Raw genomic sequence first — 21,885 nt, 5'->3', positions numbered from 1 at the left:
GAATAATAATTCACCAAGAAAGACCTAATGCCTCGAAGTCCAAACGAATGATCCAAAAAGCAATATACTGAGCACTAGAGTGATAAGGGTCCGTAGGATGCATACAAAAAAACAAAAGTTAGAATGTCTAGGAGGCACATCCAGAGTACCACATGAAGTTCATAATCACGCAAAGTCAGTGATCTCCTGACAGTCCGGGAGAACTCCTACAAATTCAGCAGCCTTCTGGACATACCATGATAGTGATTAAATTATTAAAAGAACCACATCAAGATATCTGGTACATATGGACAATCAAAAGGTCATAACATGATCTTGAATTGATACAGATCTCAAAGCTTCATTCTGAACTACAGTTCCCAGAATCCATGTAGTTTCTGCATATAAACATTTGGAGAAGTAAGGCACACTACGGATCCCAGTTATACTGATAGCGCGATCACCACGGATCAAAGATGCATCAATAGCGTGATCACCCAATCAGAGATCATTATACAATTGGGAGCTCTATAAATTAACATCCATCAAAATCACAATTACCTCTCTTGAGAAAGTCTTGTCAGACGAAACGCGTTGGGGCTCCGCCCACATCTCACCTATTGGCCAATAGTAACCAACCGGAAGTGACCTCGGACGCGCAAGCTAGAACCGGAAGCGAGCGACACGCGTCCTGTGGATCTCTCACTCACCCTCACAGTAGTGGAACTGATCACCCACTGCTGTCTGGAGTACTTGGAACACTACTCTGCACGCTACACGCTGCAAGCCAGCAACAGGACTGCTACAGGAGACTGACTCTATCACTCCCAGTCACGAAATCGCAAGTATTGGCCCCACCAATTGTGGGTTATATACCTATCAACACTATCCCCTAATAGGTTATTATCTGCAATACACCCTCCGCTATTGGAATTGGACCTTATATGAACAATACCATTACATCATATCGGCAGTACCCAATATACTATTGTTATTTGGACTATCTGTTTACAGTAACTCAGGAATATTAATTTTGAATCTGTAATCTATCCATTGTTAACAGACAACAGTGCCTATATCATCCACCTTGGCTTTTCCAGGGAAATACTTGTGTATGTATATATTCTTAATTTTATTTGTTGTAATTATATGTTGTTTTTACCTTATAGTTTGTTCACATAGGGACAATAAAATGAATATATATTGATCATAATAGGGGTCTTTTTACCTTTTTAATACAATCATTGTTTTATTTAGTCAGTGAGCGCAATAGATATTCTTTGCATATTACTGTATTACTAGGGAGGGATCCCTGGCTCTGTGTTTGCAGCTCCTGCAATCACCAGGAGGTGAGCGCTAATCTCCAGCCCTTTCTATAGTGATCCATAATGGTAATACGGAAATGATCAGATGCATCGCATAAGTAAGATGCAGATTACACTCACTGATGTTGTTTCTCAGCGCGCAGAAGACAGAGTGGAGCCTCTGTAGTCCTCTTTATTTGATATCAGGGCAGAATCTTCATTTTAGGTGCTAAAATATAAGACCTGATCATAGTAAGGTCTAGGGGGTAGCGGTGGCTCCTTCAGGTCTAGGAGGTAGCGGTGGCTCCTTCAGGTCTAGGAGGTAGCGGTGGCTCCTTCAGGTCTAGGGGGTAGCGGTGGCTCCTTCAGGTCTAGGGGGTAGCGGTGGCTCCTTCAGGTCTAGGAGGTAGCGGTGGCTCCTTCAGGTCTAGGAAGTAGCGGTGGCTCCTTCAGGTCTAGGAGGTAGCGGTGGCTCCTTCAGGTCTAGGAGGTAGCGGTGGCTCCTTCAGGTCTAGGAGGTAGCGGTGGTTCCTTCAGGTCTAGGAGGTAGCGGTGGTCCCTTCAGGTCTAGGAGGTAGCGGTGGCTCCTTCAGGTCTAGGGGGTAGCGGTGGCTCCTTCAGGTCTAGGGGGTAGCGGTGGCTCCTTCAGGTCTAGGAGGTAGCAGGGCTCCTTCAGGTCTAGAGGGTAGCGGTGGCTCCTTCAGGTCTAGGGGGTAGCAGTGGCTCCTTCAGATCTAGGAGGTAGCGGTGGCTCCTTCAGGTCTAGGAGGTAGCGGTGGCTCCCTCAGGTCTAGGAGGTAGCGGAGGCTCCTTCAGGTCTAGGAGGTAGCGGAGGCTCCTTCAGGTGGCTTGGCAGATGGAAATCAAAGGCATACAAAATGTACATTAGACCTAGGAGATAAAGGCGGTATGCCCAGTCCACCCCCCCTCCCCCTTAGTCCTTTTGTTGATCCCAGGGATTTGCTGTTTGCCACTTTTAGCGAGGACATGAAGAGATTTTTTCCTGTATTTTTCTCCGGGTGGCCAGGCACCGTTCACTCATCACAGGAACAATGTCTCCTATCTTGTGGACATTAAATGGTTAGGTAGGAGGGGACATCATTGGGTGTCCCTTATTCCCCTCTTGTCCAGGGTAGTGAGCAGACACGGTTCACTTAATATACTAGTTATACATGATTTAGGCAAGGGGAAATCCTTTGAATTATTAATCTCCACTAGGGATCATCTGTGTACCATACAGGCGCAATGGCCTACGGTATTAATCTAATATAATCCCTAGGCTCTCCTGGAGGGTCAGCACTTCTGCCCGTATTATGAAGATTCTCTTAAAGAAAGTCAGCTGGTCTGCTGGTTATATAGTTAGGTCCTTCGGGGGATAGTCATTGACCACCCTTTCATTTTGGTGGATCAGGTTCAGTTATATAGAGCCGATGGAGTGCATCTCTCAGGTGAGGGGAGGTGGGCGTGCGGGAAAGCGGGGCTGCGAAATCGCGTCATTTTGGACCCCCACCATGATGTAATGACGCAAACGCGTCATTTTACAGCAGGGAGCAGGGCCAAATGCCGCAATAAAAAAGAAGTAACTTTGTACCTGGGCAAAACCATGTTGCATTGGAGGGGGAGGTAAATTTAAAATGTGGGGATATATTTATAGTTGGGATAGGAAAAGTAGATTAACTCTAAATTTCAGTGTAAAAATAAAGCTATCAAATACTTCTGTGCTACATGAAAAAACAGCCAGTATTTTCCTTACGTGCAAAGAAATAAACTAATTTGCACCCCTTGCACTGTAACATGGTTTGTCCAGGAACAAACTTACACCTTTTTTTTTGCTTTGCTCTCCTTAATGATTCAGATCCATCATGTCCTCCTTTGTGGATGCACTGACTTTATTTAAAGAGGAATTGAGCTTAATGGCTGTACAAGATTCACATACAGTCAAACTTGCAGCATGGTATACTGTCTGAATTAGCACACAGATCTTCAGATATACCCTTATACATATTCTGCCTGATTCACGTTCGGATGTATGTACATTTGCATAGCATATAATGCGTAAAATAGCTCTGCTCAAGCCTAGAAATGGACCTTACAGCAATGAACGCAATGCATTCCCGAATGCAAATGACATCACTGCCTACAACATGAGAGGCGAATACGGGGGAGGGAAGGAGCGGACTAACGTAGTTAATTTACCTCAGGGGTGTCTAACTTGCATAGTTTTTTGCGGCCCCACTAGGGCCCAGAAAAAATAACAAATATATATACGTATCTGACGCCACCGCGCTAGGTATCTGACATGGTGGCGTCCAGCGCACTCCTCCCCTCCTCCCTTCACACTAAATGTTGGGTTGCTTTTTTATTTTATGTTAAAACACTTATGATTTCTGATGTGAACTTTTATTGCATTATGCAATGTGTGCATACAGTCTGCTCTCTGAGTCATTAAGGAGAGCAAAGCATAAAAAAAGGAGTTACTTTGCACCTGGGCAAAACCATGTTGCATTGGAGGGGGAGGTAAATTTAAAATGTGGGGACAGATTTATAGTTTGGTAGGGCATGTCCTATTTCAGTGATATTTCAGTGTAAAAATAAAGCTATCAAGTATTTGTGTGCTACATGAAAAAACAGACAGTATTTAACTTATGTGCAAAATAATAAACTAATTTGCACCCCTTGCATTGTAACATGGTTTGTGCCGGAGAAAACGTACTCCTTTTTTTTTTGCCTTACTTGCCTTAATGTGTGTAGTCAGAGCATACTTACATCCAGATTCAAAACTAAAGGTATCTTGAGATACGTTTGGATTTAAATACGGTTGGATCTGCGCTGAAGGTCCATGCTCTTTTTATAAACCGCAACTTATGTGCAAGTTGCATTCGTACTTGGATCAGTCCCTTTGCGCACACGCTGCACGTATCATATCAATGATGTTTGTGGGTCGATGTGAAAATAACAATGCTGTTTCTCAGTCATTTCATTCTTTTTTTCTTTGTTTTTTTTTGTTTTGATAAACAGGCACATGGTTACAGATGTGTCCCCTTGGACCCCATGTTTCTAACATTGCATCATCTTTACCTGACACAGCTGTGCGTGAAGAGAAACTGTTCAGGCAGTGCTTGTTAATTAGCAATATATACGCCTTTGAGGTTTTCTCCCAGGCACATGCTGAGTACTCGCTCACTGTCTCCTTGATCTCTTATCTGTTCTCCAAGTCTCTATCTCACTCTCTCACTCTTGATCTGTTATCATGATTGCACATTTCATGACTACGCTCACTGTACCCTCATCTTGGTCATATGAGATCAGCAACATCCCAGAGCACTGCTACTACTGAGCACACCAGGGTGGGAATGAAGATTCCTCTACAGCAATGTTGCCCTCACAGAATATAAATGGAAATCTGGCTTTGGGGGCTTGATGCTAATTTATATCAGTGGCTTATGGTATGTCCTCCAGCATCCTTTATTTCACTTTAAAGAACCTCCCATCTTCAGTTGTTGTACTAGCTCTGGCATTACATCATGCCTTTGTACAGCAAGGTGAAGAATATTTGTATGCATATAATTAGAAGCTCATGTATGATACACGGCTCTAGACAAGGTAAATTGCTATTTTTTGAGGAACATTAATTTTGTGGTTTCCCACTTGATGCAAGAACTCTTTAACATATTCTAATGTGTTGCACATAATGTGACACCTGCTTCTATCAAAATGGCAATTGCCGTGCACACATGTAGTATGATGAGTGTTTTGGGCTGTCTTTAGCATGACTAGACTAGCACTGAATCTGTGTTGACGTGTGTCGAAGTGCTGGTAGAAAAATTGGAAGAAATTCATTTGTTGTGCTCCTAGCATACAAATAGAGCAAACTGCATGATGGTTTTAGACTTCCCTATGGTAAATGCAGTCACAGTGTGCGTCGCCTACAAATGTGCGTAATAGAAAATCTGTCAGACCGTACTTAGATGCATGCCTTACATAGTAACAAAATATATCAGTTTTAAGTGAGTGGTCTAACAAAACTCTGTTTCATTATAGGCTGGAAATTATTAAGAGGTGGGGTTCCTGGACAAATAGATTGGAATGTGATTGGATGGGAGGTGATCATGTGACACATCTAATAACACCTCCCCCACCCTTCTAAAAGGAACCCCCACTGCTTCCTCTCCTGGCTGTTCACAATAATATAATGTAGAGTTTTTGCAGGTGGAGGTCCATCCCTTTAATTATCTTATTTGTTGGAGTTGTTTGATATAGTTTTGGGTCACTTGGATGCAATGGTAATAACATTTGACGAGGGAGTGTGGCAAAGTGAGTTAAGGAAGTGGTACTAGGTAGGACTGTAATAAGGATTCAGTCAGGAACACATAAATTTAAAGAAGGTCTGGGGGTAAATGTATCAAGCTGAGAGTTTTCCAGCGGGTTTGAAAAGTGGAGATGCTGCCTATAGCAGCCAATCAGATTCTAGCTATCATTTTGTAGAATGTACTAAATAAATGATAGCTAGAATCTGATTGTTTTTTCAAACCCGCCAGAAAACTCTCAGCTTGATACATTTACCCACTGGAGTCTGTCAGTTACACCTACTAAGTCATATGTAGATGAGTTACTGTATATACAGTATTTCACAATACAATATTTATAAGTATATTGAAATAAAAAAAGGTATTGTAAACTATATGTATGTATCAAAAAGCAAAACATAGAAAGAAAGTCACATTAGTCTTGCACTAGCTTTTTTTGTAAACATTATTTGATTTTATCGCTTGTTTTACGGTTGAAAGAAGCACAGGTATATTGATATTCTGTTTGCTGCATTTATATGTCCCAACTGTACTTATATTCTGTTTGTTGTGATGTACAGTGTAAAACTATACAGATATTTGTTATACTGTAAAGGAATATGGATATTCTGTTTGTGTTGTAAGAGATACAGATATTCTGTTTGTAATGGATATGCATGGTCGATTCTCGACCATGGCCTTATCTGTGTGGAGTTTGAATGTTCTCCCCATGTTTGCGTGGGTTTCCTCTGGACGCTCTGGTTTCCTCCCACACTTCAATAACGTACTAGTAGGTTAATTGGCTGCTATCAAATTGACCCTAGTCTGTCTGTGTATATGTTAGGGAATTTAGACTGTAAGCTCTGTTGGGGCAGGGACTGATCTGGGTGCGTCCTCTGTACAGCGCTGCGGAATTAGTGACACTATATATATATAAATAAATAAATGATGATGATTATAGCAAAGTACCAGTATGATGTGCACTGCTGGAAAGCTTTTACAATCTGCAGCACGCCTGTGCTTACATGTATTTTGCAGCAGTGTATGGAAACTGTAAGTGAATAGAATCTGATAGTTTTGCCATCAAAGCAGTAGGAGAAGTGATGGTCAGGTATATCACTGTGTACCGGTCTACTGAGTAGTGTACTGTACAGTTGTGCACAGTTGGTGCAGTTAGTATTTCACTAACATTGAGATTGAGAAAATAACTATTTTATATGCTTTCTGAAAGTAACGGGCATATTCCGCTATTTCTAGCAGGTGGGACAGTTAGCCCTATAATGCAGTGTGTGGTCCCAAAACAAGCTTGACGCCTGCTGCTTATATAATTTGATGGAATCTCTATCAGGCAGGTTGAAAAATGCATGAGGAAGATGTCTGCAGTCCGCCTGTGTGTCTGCCCCTGTGTAACCTGGAAGTCATCCAGTTTGATCTCTTCCATTATGCAAGGCCAGCACAACCATTAGACATACTCATGTGATCGCCTAGAAGCCAACATTTCAGGGGCTCCTAAAACATTTGTCACTTATTTATTGTTTTTCTTTTTCATGGTGCACCCTGCACTGAGCACTGTCCACCACAGGGATTTCAGTTAAACACAACCCCTATCCTCATTGGCTGACGATGGGGAAGAGTGTGTATTTAATCAATTTAATGAACTCCAGCATAAGTAAGTATCATTAGGGGGGAGGTCACAGCACCTGAGGGCTGCGGGAGACCTGCCCTGCCAATAAGGCCACCTAGGTCATTCTCATGTCTGGTGACTGGTTTGCTTACTGTTTCACTGGGGCAAGTTGGGCTGTTGTCAAATGACTGTATATGTGGGCCTCTAGCGGTCATCTTCTAACTGCATTTGTGGCCACTTACCATGTAGGAACCAATGCAACTCCATCTTTGTTAGGCATCATGCTTGTTTTGGGGCCAAGAACACTGGCAATATCGCTTGAGATACCACAGCGTCTGTTCCAGGATACAATGGCCATCAAGTGGCACTATACCACTGCATTAGATTTCATTTAACCTCAGCTGAGTTTCCTCTCATTTTAAAACCTGTATCTATAATAAGAAGTTTCATGACAAATGAGGCTCCAACTTTACAATAAATTAAATTGTGTGGATATATGGAAATGGATCTTGGCAATTATTCCTATATTTATGTAAACGTTAAGCCGAGTTAATGAAGAGTACTAATACCAGTAAAGGACCATCTAATTAAACGGTTGTCAGTCTAAATAAATTCAGTTTTGTGTGCTACTGTTTATTTCACTACTTTACCTCTATACAGGGACAGTCTAGGCTGGGGGCCATCTGACCCCAGGCCGGTCCCATAGTGGACTACCTTGGGCTGCGTCACCTGCATTTATTTTTTTCTTTATAATTTTCCTAATAGGCTGCTGGGCTAAGTCTCGCCATCAGGGATAAACATTTCCAGCCTTCTCCTGCCTCTATATCGCAATGACAACAGCTACAGATTACCTATACATTTTGTGTGGGTTATTTGCATATTGTGTTAATAACATGAAGTCACCAGTCAAATTCTTGAGTCGGGGTCAAAAAAGGGCTTTATTGTCAGGATCCACAGCATAACACATCAACACACATGAGCAACAAACCAAAGCAAAAGAAACTCCAAGCTATATCTCTATCTATCTATCTATCTATCTATCTATCTATCTATCTATCTATCTATCTATCTCTATCTATCTATATTTATATAGGCTCCAGGGGAAAATGCAGGATTTGTAGAGGGGGGTTTCCACACCATGCCGCCAGTGGGCGTGACCAGCATGCATGGGGGCATGGCTATAATTTTAGGCAGTGCATGGCTGCTCTACAACTCTTCCTATCCCCATAATGCAGCACGGTGGCTAAGTGGTTAGCACCTCTGCCTCACAGCACTGGGGTCATGAGTTCAATTCCCGAACATGGCCTTATCTGTGTGGAGTTTGTATGTTCTCCCTGTGTTTGCGTGGGTTTCCTCCGGGTGCTCCGGTTTCCTCCCACACACCAAAAATATACTAGTAGGTTAATTGGCTGCTATCAAAAAAAATTGACCCTAGTCTCTCTCTCTCTCTCCCCGTCTGTGTGTATGTTAGGGAATTTAGACTGTAAGCTCCAATGGGGCAGGGACTGACGTGAGTGAGTTCTCTGTACAGCGCTGCGGAATCAGTGGCGCTATATAAATTGATGATGATGATGATGAATATACACGGGCAATGCTGCATGCACTACTGTTAGGTGCATGCAGCTCTCCCTTTTCAAGTAGAGCTGTGTGAAGCGGGAGCAGGGGCCAACCAGCTCCATTATACAGTGCCCCAGGCTTGGAGGGGGGTTTCCAGGCACTAGGACCCCCCCCCCCCCCTCGGTTTGCCTATGGGCTTCAGTGGAGAGATGTGAGACTTTCCCACTCCTCAGACACCAGCCAAGACTAAACTGAATTTGAGCCCTTATACAGGCTCTGTGGGGAATAGGTGGGACTTCCTCCTGATTTCCAGGAGGTTAACACTTTCCTCAGATGTGGCGGTTTCCCATCCTGACACACGTTCTTTTCTTCATCTATATACATTATTTATTAAAAATATCCAAATTGTTTTTCAAATTGCAGTATATCTAAAAGAAAAACAAGCAAATAACAATGAAGTAGACACACATAATATTTATAATATACAGAAGTGAATTAAAACAGTATACAATACATTTGTTATGTAGCATATACTATATTAGACAGCACTGTACAGATCTTTTCAGGCACACTGCTCTGTCTAGTTAAGCTTACTATCTAATGTATGCTTAAAGCGATGTGGAAGGAAGTGATCTGTATTTAAGAGCACAAGCAGCAAGAGTAAATCCTTCCCTCAAAGTCATTCATTTTAGTGGAAATGGTTTTGTGAAGTGCGATATTTTATGTGTAAGGTGATTTCTGTAGCATGTTGTTGATTGCTTGATGCCTAGTGCAGCAAATCAGTATGAATATCTCCCTCTTACTCCTCCATTTCCAGAATGTTAACTATACTAGAGACTATGCGCAACAACACAGCTGATAACACCCACATGAAATATTTCCTATAGTCCAAAGCATAGAGAACATATTGTGCTGGATGACACATCCCAAAGCTTCACAAATAGCAGGCTTACAGTGAATGTGAGAAAATAACTCTTTAATGAAAGCATGGTGGGACTGTAGATGAGCTTTCCAGCAATTGCAGTCAGTACATGTTATGTGATTGTTAAAGAGCAACAGGGTACTAAAATATGGAATTTTAAATACTACTACAAACATTTCAAATTCTTTAAGGTATCGGAACTTTATATATAAATACGCCAAATACAAGCAAACAGCGCTCAAATTCTACTAGTTTGTAAAAATAAGTATAAAAGGTAATAGTATAAAAGAAATTAGTAAAGACAGTATTTGAAACCTCTAAGACAGTCACCGTAAACAGTGCACTTCCTTATATAACGGTGGCTGCTCTTTTTCAAATATCTCTTGTTTGTTCCACCAGGAATACAAAATTTAAAAAAATAAAGAGAAGAAAAAAGCACCTCCTAGTGCAGTATGTTCAGTCTTAATCGTCTTATTCAACTCTATAGGCTCCCGTACCATAAGAATATTAAATTATGTTCATCTGTATATTATCACAATGTTCCACTGTCTCTCTTATGCCTTTGCTCCATATACCAGATGAAGCTCATATAAACCCGGCATATATAATATAGAAAACAATAATAGTAGTAATAGTAATTGCTTTTTTTGAACATCACCTCAGTCCTCAAACCACACTCAAAAAGTGGATTAACTACTTACACAACACGTTTCTAAAGGTAGTCTGTGGATAATATATCCTTATATATATAAAGAGAGAGAGAGAGAAAGAGAGAGAGATATTACAAACAATAGCAAAGATACACAATGGCGCGTTACAATAATGATTTATTGTCCAGGTAGTACATAGTTTATAAACACTTGCCGATTTACAGGCGGCTGCCAGTTCCCAGTTGTGCCAGATGGGCGCCAAAATAATGTAGTACTGTTAGAATAACAGCTATACTTTTATTAACTAAAGTATGCGTACCAGAAAGATGGAATATTACAAGTATATCAAATACTTTTCCCAGAGTATTCCAAATCTCATCGCAGACTCGGCGACAGGGTGATTAGAAGCATATAGGGCAAGAATCACGAAGGTCTGTGCACTTTTTCTTGCCCTATATGCTTGTAATCACCCTGTCGCTGAGTCTGCTATGAGATTTGGAGTGCTCTGGGAAAAGTATTCAATATATAAATATATATATATATATATATATATATATATATATATATACACACATATATATATTTTTCTGGGTTAAAGGCTTAACTGCACACAGCACTCGGAGACCTGGGACTCACCTGCCACAAGTTAGAATCAATTAATGTAAAGAATGGGGTGCAAGAGGGATGGGACTTACATTGTATAAACAAACAAAGACCAAATAAATAAATATATATATATATATATATATATATATATATATATATATATATATATATATGTATATATATATATATATATATATATATATATATATATATATATATAGTTATAGCGTCACCATGTGCTGTAGCTTCACAATTGGGACACAGTAATAAAATGGGTATTACAGACAGGCAGATGTAAGATATAGATTTGTTTTTATTAGTAGCTCCTTATGTAAAAGCAGGCTCATATTTGAAAAGGCCACATAGGCCTGGGACTAGGGTGGCAGATTTGCAGGGCATGGGGGCTGATCCTTGTTTCATTGTCTTGTCATGTTTTTCCTATTGTGTACCAGCCAGCATAAAAAAAAACAATGACATTTAAATTACTGTTAGAAGAATACATGTGTTTCATCACATGATCTATTGAATGTGGTAGAGTTGGGCCAGAAACCACAAAAAAATGGAAAGTGGGTTGGCAGGGGTGCAGTACAACAGATGTTGCCTAGAGGAAGAAACCAACTTAAACCCTGTATCAGGCTAATATTTTAGATTTAGTAGATTTCTAAGTTGACCAAACAGGTGTCAATCTGGCTATGCGGTATTATTGCCAAACAACAGATCTATGTAAGATGCATGGCCCAAGCAATAATATTTGTATGGTTCCCATTAATTTATCTCGCCAATGAACCTATACTTATGCAAACTACAACATCTAATTACAGTTTGGTTTGACAGATCTAATAATTTGTAATTTACCAATTAAAACACACCAACAAGGGGTTGACGTGCCTGTTTGGCCAAAAACTATCCTATTGGTATGTGTACCGGCAGCTTGACACCTCTGACTTCTAGAAACCATTCACATCTCACAGTAATTATTCACATATCTCTAAATAAAACTTAGCTTTAGAGACAACAAAACTCTAAATACTATTTGCTGCATTAGGGGTTTAATCTATACAGTACCACTGCGCACTGTGCTATCCCTGACACTTACACTTTCTGCTCTTCGCCAATCAAAGTAAAATTATCTGTGAGCATAGGTTAGCTAATTTATTTGTTTAATCAACAATGTCCACACTACAAAGCACTTTCCGACACTGTCCTATGTCATTACTTATTCTTAAACTGTCCTTTAGGTTCATCCAAAGATTATAGACAAGTGATGGCCATCAGACTGTTCTGTATTACATTATCACTGAGTGATCATATTCCTAACTTATGATTCTCAATCTCTACAGTACCATCACATTATGGGCCTGATTCATTAAGGAAAGTACTCTTTTTTTTACTTAACTTTTCTCCTGGACAAAACCACGTTATAATGCAAGGGGTGCATATTAGTTTATTATTTTGCACATTAGGAAAATACTGGCTTTTTTCCCCTATATAAACTTTAAATTTCAGTGTACAAGTAAGCTATCAAGTATTTGTCTGCTACATGAAAAAACAGCCAGTATTTTCCTTATGTGCAAAATAATACTCATTTGCACCTCTTGCATAGCAACATGGAAAAACTTAAGTAAGAAAACCTCCTTATTTTCTTGTATAACTTTCCTTAATGAATCAGGCCCTATAACCAAAACTCACTTAATATACACAACTAGGGCCCGATTCAAGTCATAATGCAACTTGCGCGTAAGTTGCGTTTTATAGACAAAATCATGGAACTTGTGTGTACTTCTGACTGTATTTAAAATCCAGCGGATCTCAAGATACATTTTCGATAAGAATCTGGGTGTAAGTACGCTCTGCCTAAACAGTGCTTGCCATACGTAGACACGCGGAACAGACTGCAGTATGTCCAAACGCGTAAGTACAAAAAAAGCTCACATCTGAACACACCAAAAAATATTTTTAAAATAAAAGAAGAACTCTTAATACTAAGATTGTACTTTCTATAAATAAAGATGGTTTCAATGTGTAATGTACATACAATGGGTTTTTATAGTCTATTTAATTGCATACAGTTGCTCTGTGATAGCTATTTACACGTATACATGTACTTTTTTATTCAAAGACTGCTGTAGCTATCCACACTGTCAGTCGGCATTTGCACCTGCCCTGTAGTGGGTGCAAATGATTTGGTTGAAACTTACGAGAAACACAGCACTTGAATCGGCCGGATCTGCATTGTAGCGCCCTTACTGTACATTGCCTACATTAGTCTGCCCCTTCCCTCCCGCTTTCTGTCTCTCAAGTCAAAGGCAGTCGTAAGTGTCATTTTTGTTCGGACATCAATTGCGTTAATTGGCGTAATATACATTTTTGGGCATGCGCAGGGCTATTTCACACAAGGTATGCTACTCAAACGGACGTACGTTCGAACATGAACTAGGACACTAATGTTTTTCTTTACACAATTTGGAGCACACTAAATTATATGAAAGTACATTTACCAATTACCCTTTTCTCTCCTCCTCATCATTTTGGTTTGCAATTTTGCTAGTGATTTTACTAGAATTAAAAATGGGCAGTAGGTATGAGGCCAAACTTTTCAAGGAAGCGCTTGGTGACCATGTTTGTGTGTGATATTATCACAAGCAGCAATTTTTTATGTTTAAATGTTTAAATAAGGTCTTTTTAGTTTTTAGAACTCCTGGGATTCTGCAGATAGAAGTTCTAATACCTTTTTTATTCCTGAAGCCAACCTTATTGTGGCAACTACAATATCCATTTTCATTGAGCCTCTAAAGCTGCCCCCACACTCAAAGCCAATTTGTGTATGTGTGCCAGAAAGGACACCTTCCCAATCAATTAATTGGTATTGTTTAAAACGGCATTAACGTCCAATTGTTCCATGATCACAATCTGTCAGTGTGTAGGCTCATCTGTCAACATGGAATTCAGTCACTTGGATTTTTCTGATTTAATCAATTAAACACAGATTCAGTTACTCAGGACTCAGACTGAGCAACCGTATCTGCCAGTGTATTGGTCAGCATAAGATTGGAGGTCCTTGCCAATAGGGTCCTCACCACCTAATTGCAGCAATACATAAAGAAAAGAAAGAACCACTGCAATTTACCATGCGGGGTTGCTCTGGGAGCCTCAAGAAAGACCTTGTCTCCCCACTTGTCCACAAAGCATTTTTCCTCTTCACTGGCCTTCTAATGCGGCCGGGGAATGGAGGAAGTGCTATGTTCACTGGTAACGGTAGGCTTCACTAATTCGGTTACGGACGGAGAAATGTCTGATTTCTCAGACGTTAACTCTTTGTTAAATGACAAATAATATAATACAGGCAAGCTCAAATCTGATTCCATTAACATTAAGGGCTAGATTTACTAAGCTGCGGGTTTGAAAAAGTGGGGATGTTGCCTATAGCAACCAATCAGATTCTAGCTTTCATTTATTTAGTACGTTCTACAAAATGACAGCTAGAATATGATTGGTTGCTATAGGCAACATCCCCACTTTTTCAAACCCGCAGCTTAGTAAATCTAGCCCTAAGTTAATATTTGAAATGCAAATCCCATTGAGTGAAATTGCCTTAGCTCACCCGAAAAAAAAAAAAAGGAAGGACAAGAAATGGTGTATATATAGGAAGCGTATATCCATATAAAATAATGTTCCCAAGATTTTATATAATTATTTTTTTTTATTTTGAAGACATTTAAAACACACAGAATAAAATATTCATACTCATGGAATAATGCTGTATTCATCCATATAATAGCTTTCCAAGCAATATTTTTTTTTAATTATCCACTAAAATATGCTCCTACATAAAGATGGTCTCCAAAATACTTGGAAAGTCAGATGTAAATTAACAATCTTTGAATTCGAGTAGGACTGAATTCACAGGCTGATAATACTATGATTTCAAAGATTGTTAATTTACATCTGACTTTCCAAGTATTTTGGAGACCATCTTTATGTAGGATCATATTTGAGTGGATAATTCAAAAAAATATTGCTTGGAAAGCTATTACATGGATAGAATACACATTTAATATATAGCTTAATTGCTAATATCAGAATACAATATTATTTCACAAATATGGATATTTTATTTTATGAATTTTATATGGCTTTGTTAAATAACTAAAAGCTGTGAAAGAGCATTTTGGTTCCTCACTACTTGTTACATAAAGGCATATTTAACAAATAATGATAGTGCACTATTGTGCACTTGCCGTGAAATTAAGGCCCTCTGTGTGTCTCGAATATTTAAGAAGGGTGCATCGCAGCAGATATCGTGGATATCTGCTGCTTTGCATTCCTTTTCGTTTTTGGTAGAAGTCACCATTCTGCAGTATGGTGACTGCTCCCAAGCGCAATCTAACAAGTTCCCAAAAAAAGTTTTTCCGGTGACTTGTCATGATAGCTGGCGTACATTATCACAATTGAAGGATTTCAGTGCTGTCAGCTCTGCTCCGAAGAGCAGAGCTGGACAGCGCATGTGTGGAGGGATCACATGATCCCTCCCTGTCACTCACCGCTCTCTCTGCAACTATAGTTGCAGAGACAGAGCGGAGATGTCTGTGCACATGTGCAGCTCTTCGAACTGCACATGCTTAATTCCAGTGTAAAGAAAAATGAAGAGGACCAGGAGAAGATCAGTAGACATCGCGTTCCGAAGAGGCGGGGTAAGTGTGATTTTATTATCACAGAAACAGCAGTTTATCGGAACTGCTGTTTCTGTGATGCGTTTTTCATAAATGTGAGAAATAGTTCAATCCTTATCAATGCGATAAGGATTGAAAACTATTTTTCACTTTATGATAAGATTGATAAATGTGTCCCATAGACTCCTTAATCTCTTAAGTTTTGTCTCGTTTGTATTTAATATATTTGCGCTTTAGAAATAAAATGTATTAGTAATAGCCTGATATTATACTATTTGTATGCATACATTGTATTTTGCCTCCTCTTTATTTTAGACTCTGCACTTTTCTTGCTCAATAGATGTACTTGCTGTTTTATACAGCCAATGTTCTTGGCATGCTTTGAACTGTGTTAAATTACACATACGAGTGTGCGGCCCCCATAGAGAGGGGGTGGTAGGGATGGGTACAATGCAGTGTGGAAGAGGAGCTCAGTTTATCTATGATTCCTTCATTCTCCTCAGGCAGTGTGTGTGTGTGTGTGTGTGTGTGTACACGCGCAAGTGTGGTTGGACTCTGCTCAGACTCTGATGAATAGCAGAGTGGATTCAGGCTCTGCTGCTGCACTGTGTTATTTCACACAGTAGCTAGGAGCTTTTCCTCTCCATTCATTCCCGGCTTGGTTTTCACAGAGAATTCTTATTAATACAATATTATTTCTCCTATGCATTGGCTTTCATCTATTTTTCACGCTCTATTTACTGTCGTCTCGTTCATGGTCCATCAGGGGTCTTGCTGACTCCTGAAGATTTACGGAACTGCAGCATTAAACTGTTTTGAAGGTTCCTCTCTATGATTATTCCATAAATTTTTGGATGGCAGTGCAAAGACCCATGGACATCTCTCTGCACCGTCTTGCCTTCTCACGCACGCTGCCTCTTTTCCTGGTTTACGTCAGGTGATCTTACATTTGGAAGGACTTTCCAGGCTAAACATTGAATTTTAGCTTTTCGTAGGGAACCTATTCAACGTAAATCTCTGCCCCGAAGCAGTTTGGCTGCAGAGAAATGTGTTAGAGGAAAAATAGGAGCCTCTTTCTGGGAGAGATAGGAACAGAATGATATATTCAGATAACAGTCCATTCCATCCCGTGTCACCAACCTTTTGTCACAGGTAAGAGTTACACAGCGTATGAGGTTTTAATAGCAGGGGATATATTGACTTGCACTGAGCATTTTCTCAGCGTCTCTCTTTTATCTGGACTTTATGCATTATGCAGAACCTTCCTGCATTCTGTGCCTGCACTCTGTGGACTGAATGCAGATGTGTTTTCTCAAAGAATCCGTTTTTGCTTTCAGTGTTGTGGATTAGAAAATTTGCCAGGGGAAAGGTTTCATAATTGGACTGCCTTGTAGCTAGAAACCCACCAGCTGGACAAACTGGCACACATCTCACACAGTGTATCTTTCATCAGTGAGAACTTGGTATGGGACAAGGTACATGTGTCAGAATATGCCTTTCCCAATAATAATAATAATAATAATAATAATAATAATTAATACAGCTTCTGGTTCAGTAATGAAATTTGTTCTATATTCAGTTAAGTAAGGCCTCAGTAGCAGTATGGATCAGCTGCACTGAAGTAAACGTTAATCTTTTTGGAATTTAAAATCATTAAGAAAAACAAACATAGAGCAAAGTTTAAAAGGATTAATATTGTCTGCACATTGCCTCTCATAGGTGCCTATACTGTATACTGTAGATACTGCCCGGAATTCTGCAGCTACTTTGAATTTTGTTCACTTGCAGAATGCATATATATAAATTGAGTCACGGATGATGATGTGGAACAATGCACTCTTAAGTAGACTTCTCCCCCCATCTGATAGCATGATGCCTGGTATTAATATGTAGCTTGAATGAACATAATTGCATGTGCAGATTTAAACATTTTACATTCAGGAATGTTAGAAACACAACAGACTAATAGAAGCAGGTGGAGGTGTTAAAGGGAGCTGTAATATATGATAGTATGAGCATCTGTACACTTGGGTGAATTGCAGAGGAAGAATTCTTTGTAAAGATTACATAGAGAAAGGAATGTTTTTTCTTGGAGTTAATGCTGCTGCTTCCTGTGGCAGTGGAAAGATACCAATATCCTTTTCTCTCTGGTCGTGTTGTGATAACTGCTCAACTTTGACATGAATCTCTTATTCTATACAAATAATGTTCATCAGAGCACACACCTCATTAAACACTTCTTGTATGCGTTGCCAGTTTGTGATTAACTAAAATGTTGTGCTTGTATGCCTTACCCATCACTACAATGATATTGCTATTGCTTGTGATACAGTAATGAACTGAATGAAGACTACTTGCTATTGGACTGAATGCATTTTTGCTAATATCTTTTACTAGTTCAAATAAATACTGAATTTAGTAAAAATATCAACAGCTGTTCACTTCCCCACAATGCATCCTTTCTCTCTCCCTATCTCCCTCTCACTACTTTCTCTCTTTCCCCTTCAGCTCTCTAAGGGGTCTATTTATGACCCTTCGTTTTTTTTACTTGATACTTTTCAATCCTTATCTCCTTGATAAGGATTGAAAAGTAACGGCTATGTATTAAAAAACTTCTCAGGGACAGCAGTGCCGATAACCTGCTGTCCCTGAGAAGTGACTCACCTGATCATCGCAGTCTTTTCTCATTTTTCAAGGCTGCGGTGATCTTCTCTTTTTTTTTTTCTTCTTTTTTTTTTCTTTTTTTGTTAGTGCACATGCACCGACTGAAAAGTTGGTGCGTGCGCAGTAACATCCTGGCCGGCAAACTGCAGGATGATTGACAGGGAGGGATCACATGATCCCTCCACACATGCGCTGTCCAGCTCTGCTCTTCGAAAGTTTTCAGATATGTTAATGTACGCCAGCTTCAGATGGCGTTTCTCTAGTTGAACTTTCATACATAGCGGTTCTGAGCACTTCCCATACACTGTTATGGGGAGTGCTCAGAAAACCGATAGGAAATGCAAAGCAGCAGATATCTGAGATATCTGAGATATCTGCTGCGATGCTTCAATGGTACATAGTGATTTCACGGTAAACCCCCGAAAACTGTTGTTTTCGGGGGTTTACCACAGCAAAACTGCTTGGTAAATAGACCCCTAACACTTTTGTGTTGTGTGTCTCTTTCTCTCATGTTTTTTTTTAACTTCTTGGCATTCTTTTCAGTTTGTCTTTCACCATCTTCTATAGACATCACTTGTTCTGCTTGTCTTAATAATCCTGTACCACCTCTCACAGAGAACCCTAGTGAAATACAACTGAACAGTGAGCCTCAATTTGTTTGATTTACATCATCAACAAATATTTGCCGCACAGAGAAGGACATTAAGTAACTGTATCGTTTGCAGTATTCTTCTACTCCGCATAATTCTTCTACTCCGGCATTTTGCAAGGCGATGTGGGAGCTTAGTGATTACTGCATTTACTTTTCAATGTGCAAGAATTGGAGAAGTGAAAATATCATCACACGTTAATTGCCTATGGTGACATTAGGCTCTCACATAACATTCATTTTTACTTTTCTGCTTATCTCGTTTCACCCTCCTTTGGTGAAACGAGATGGTATAACTCATGAAAGCACTGGTGTTGCCTGTATTTCACAGGATTAAAACATCTACCGCATGTATTTTAATGCACAGGTGTACTTGTGGCTTTCAGTCCAGGTTTTCTATTAGTTACACCAAATTTGCATTTGACCTTAGTTATTTGTCTGGTTAAGATTGCTACTGATACAACCCTTTTGGTCCTGGATTTTTCAGGCCCATTTGCAAATACAAAATGCCTTGCAGCACTCATTAAATTCAAACATGCATTCAAATATACCTATACCAGCTCCTGTAAACAACATGCCAATAGAATCCTGTTTCAAAAGGCGTCATATTTCTTGCACCTAGCCTGTAGTACGAGTAAGGAGCACTTGTACCCCAGCCTTATCTGGTCCATCCATAGATGCAGGATTCTCTCATTCAGACACATTGGCCATCTTTACACAAACATGTATGCCCAGCCTTGTATATTTAGGCACACAGGCCACACAGTAAGGGTTGTCTTTTGCCATCTTGGAGAACACCGTTCTTACTTTTAAAAATGATTTAGAAGTATTGCTTGAAAAATGTGCTGCCACAATTACAGAATGATTCATATGTAAAAATAAAGTTTTACAAAGGTAAAATGGTCAGACCAAATGCCTGCTTATTAACAGTTGAACTCTTTACTTTTGGTTTAAACTTTTACTTTTTTCACCCATGTCTGGTCAGTTCAGCTGATCATAACAAATAAAAATGCGCTATTCATACAATTATATTTCTGCACCATTCTGTGCATATATCAACAATATCAGATTGCCTGAAGTAATAGCTTTAGCAGCGTGCCTCTGGTCTGAGGGTCTGGGTATGGTTTTTCGATGCTGAAAATTCTGACAGCAAGGAGACCTACAAATAAAAACCTAATTTAGGAAAAAACGATTTCAATATAAATAGACTTACCTTAAAACCGTCGCTGCACATCTCCAATGGCACCAGCATGCTGACCGCAACTTATTCCGAATGAAGAGCTCTCCGGCACTACACTTTGACGTCATTGCGACTTCTATTAATGTTGATTTACAGCGGCAATGTCGGGTTAAGTGTTTAAACACTTAGCCTGCGGGGTCCCGACATTGCTGCTTTAAATTAACATAAATAGAAGTGGCGATGACGTCAAAGTGTAGTGCCGGAAAGCTCTTCATTCGGAATAAGTTGCTGGTGCCATTGGAGATGGGCAGCGACGGTTTTAAAGTAAGTCTATTTATATTGAAATCGTTTTCTCCTAAATTGGGTTTTTATTTGTAGGTCTTCTCAGTGTCGGAATTGTGGTAATCGTTTTAACGATTACCACCAGGTCTGAGATGGTTCAGTTTGGATGGCGTTTATTTATCTCTACTGATCGCTGACAAAAGGCAGTAATAATAGGCAGTGGGTGTGTTCATTTGTGATTTTTTTATGCCAATCTGTTCTTATTGTTCCACATTGTTGAAGGTACTGGCCACAGAGGAGTGTTGGCTATTATAGGTATGTTGGTGACCATATTATGGTTTTGGATGATAACCAAAGTGAACGTAACAATTTCATGAGTTCCATCAATAATAATCCCTACAATGTACTCTTTATATATTGTTGGAACAAAGGAAATAATACATTTTTGAGACCTTGTAATGTGGTTATCACACAGGCCGATAGCAGTAATCCTCAGCCATGTCCGATAATGATCTTAGTGATTCAAATAGGATCATTATAGGGCATTGTGGTGGTTTTGGGGCCACAAATACATATTGCAGCATGTGTGGTCAGCTTTAGGCAGAAGATTTTGTCAGGCAGCAAAATGTAGGGAAATAAAATAATATAGCATTGGTTAATGCTACTACTTTTTGTGTTTTTCTTGGTGGTAGTTCTAATTATGGTTAAAATGACAATATTTGGCTGATGCAGTGTACTGTGTATGTGAGTTATTGTAAGTGGTGAGAGGGGTAGTAGACCCATTCCATCTATTTCAGACATGAGCATTGAGATTGCCTCTTCATCTTTAGGAAATGTTTTGCTTTTGTTAACAGATTTATAAAGAGTGAGATAGTGTAAGAAGGTCCTTTTTTGTCTGGACCAGAACAGCACTAACCTACCCAGCGTTCTTTTCACAAACTGTAACGCTCTTACCTTTTCCTCACTCCAACGCTGTCTCCTCCATGCCGCGATCAGCACTTCCGGGTAGCGGGTCACATGACTCGGTTGCTGAGGTGGGTTTTTTGAATCTCTCTCTATAAAAGCTCGGCACTGACACTTGCTCACTGTCAATGCAACTCAGTTGATGTGCATCTGACTCCCCTGTGTTCCTCCTTGTGAGTTATTCTGCTGGATCTCCTGTGTGCCATTTCTGCTTGTCTGGCTACGGACTGCTGGATTCTCTGTGTACCGAACTTGGCTTGTCTGACTACACGCTGCTATATTCTCTGTGTACCGAACTTGGCTTGTCTGACTACACGCTGCTGGATTCTCTGTGTACCAAACTTGGCTTGTCTGACTACACGCTGCTGGATTCTCTGTGTACCAAACTTGGCTTGTCTGACTACACGCTGCTGGATTCTCTGTGTACAAAACTTGGCTTGTCTGACTACACGCTGCTGGATTCTCTGTGTACCAAACTTGGCTTGTCTGACTACACGCTGCTGGATTCTCTGTGTGTTACTATTCTGATTGACTACCCGTGTGTAGTCC

At 39.9% G+C, this 21,885-nt stretch overlaps 1 protein-coding gene across 11 annotated transcripts in view; it reads left to right on the top strand.

Moving 5' to 3' along the window:
• The window catches only part of SRCIN1 (SRC kinase signaling inhibitor 1), a 258,626-nt gene that overhangs the window by 86,176 nt on the left and 150,565 nt on the right, over positions 1–21,885 (top strand). The window contains exon 1 of one of the 11 annotated variants that reach the window (XM_075177032.1): positions 16,345–16,750. The exons of the other annotated variants lie outside the window; for them this stretch is intronic. The gene's annotated coding sequence lies outside the window, so the exon portion shown is untranslated. Of the gene's footprint in view, positions 1–16,344; positions 16,751–21,885 lie in introns of those variants that run through there. 11 annotated transcript variants of the gene reach the window in all.

This window comes from Mixophyes fleayi, chromosome 6 (genome assembly GCF_038048845.1).
Source record: "Mixophyes fleayi isolate aMixFle1 chromosome 6, aMixFle1.hap1, whole genome shotgun sequence".
Taxonomy (NCBI): Eukaryota; Metazoa; Chordata; class Amphibia; order Anura; family Limnodynastidae; genus Mixophyes; species Mixophyes fleayi.
Note: the sequence above shows the minus strand (reverse complement) of the source record. Positions and strands in the feature narration are given on the sequence as shown.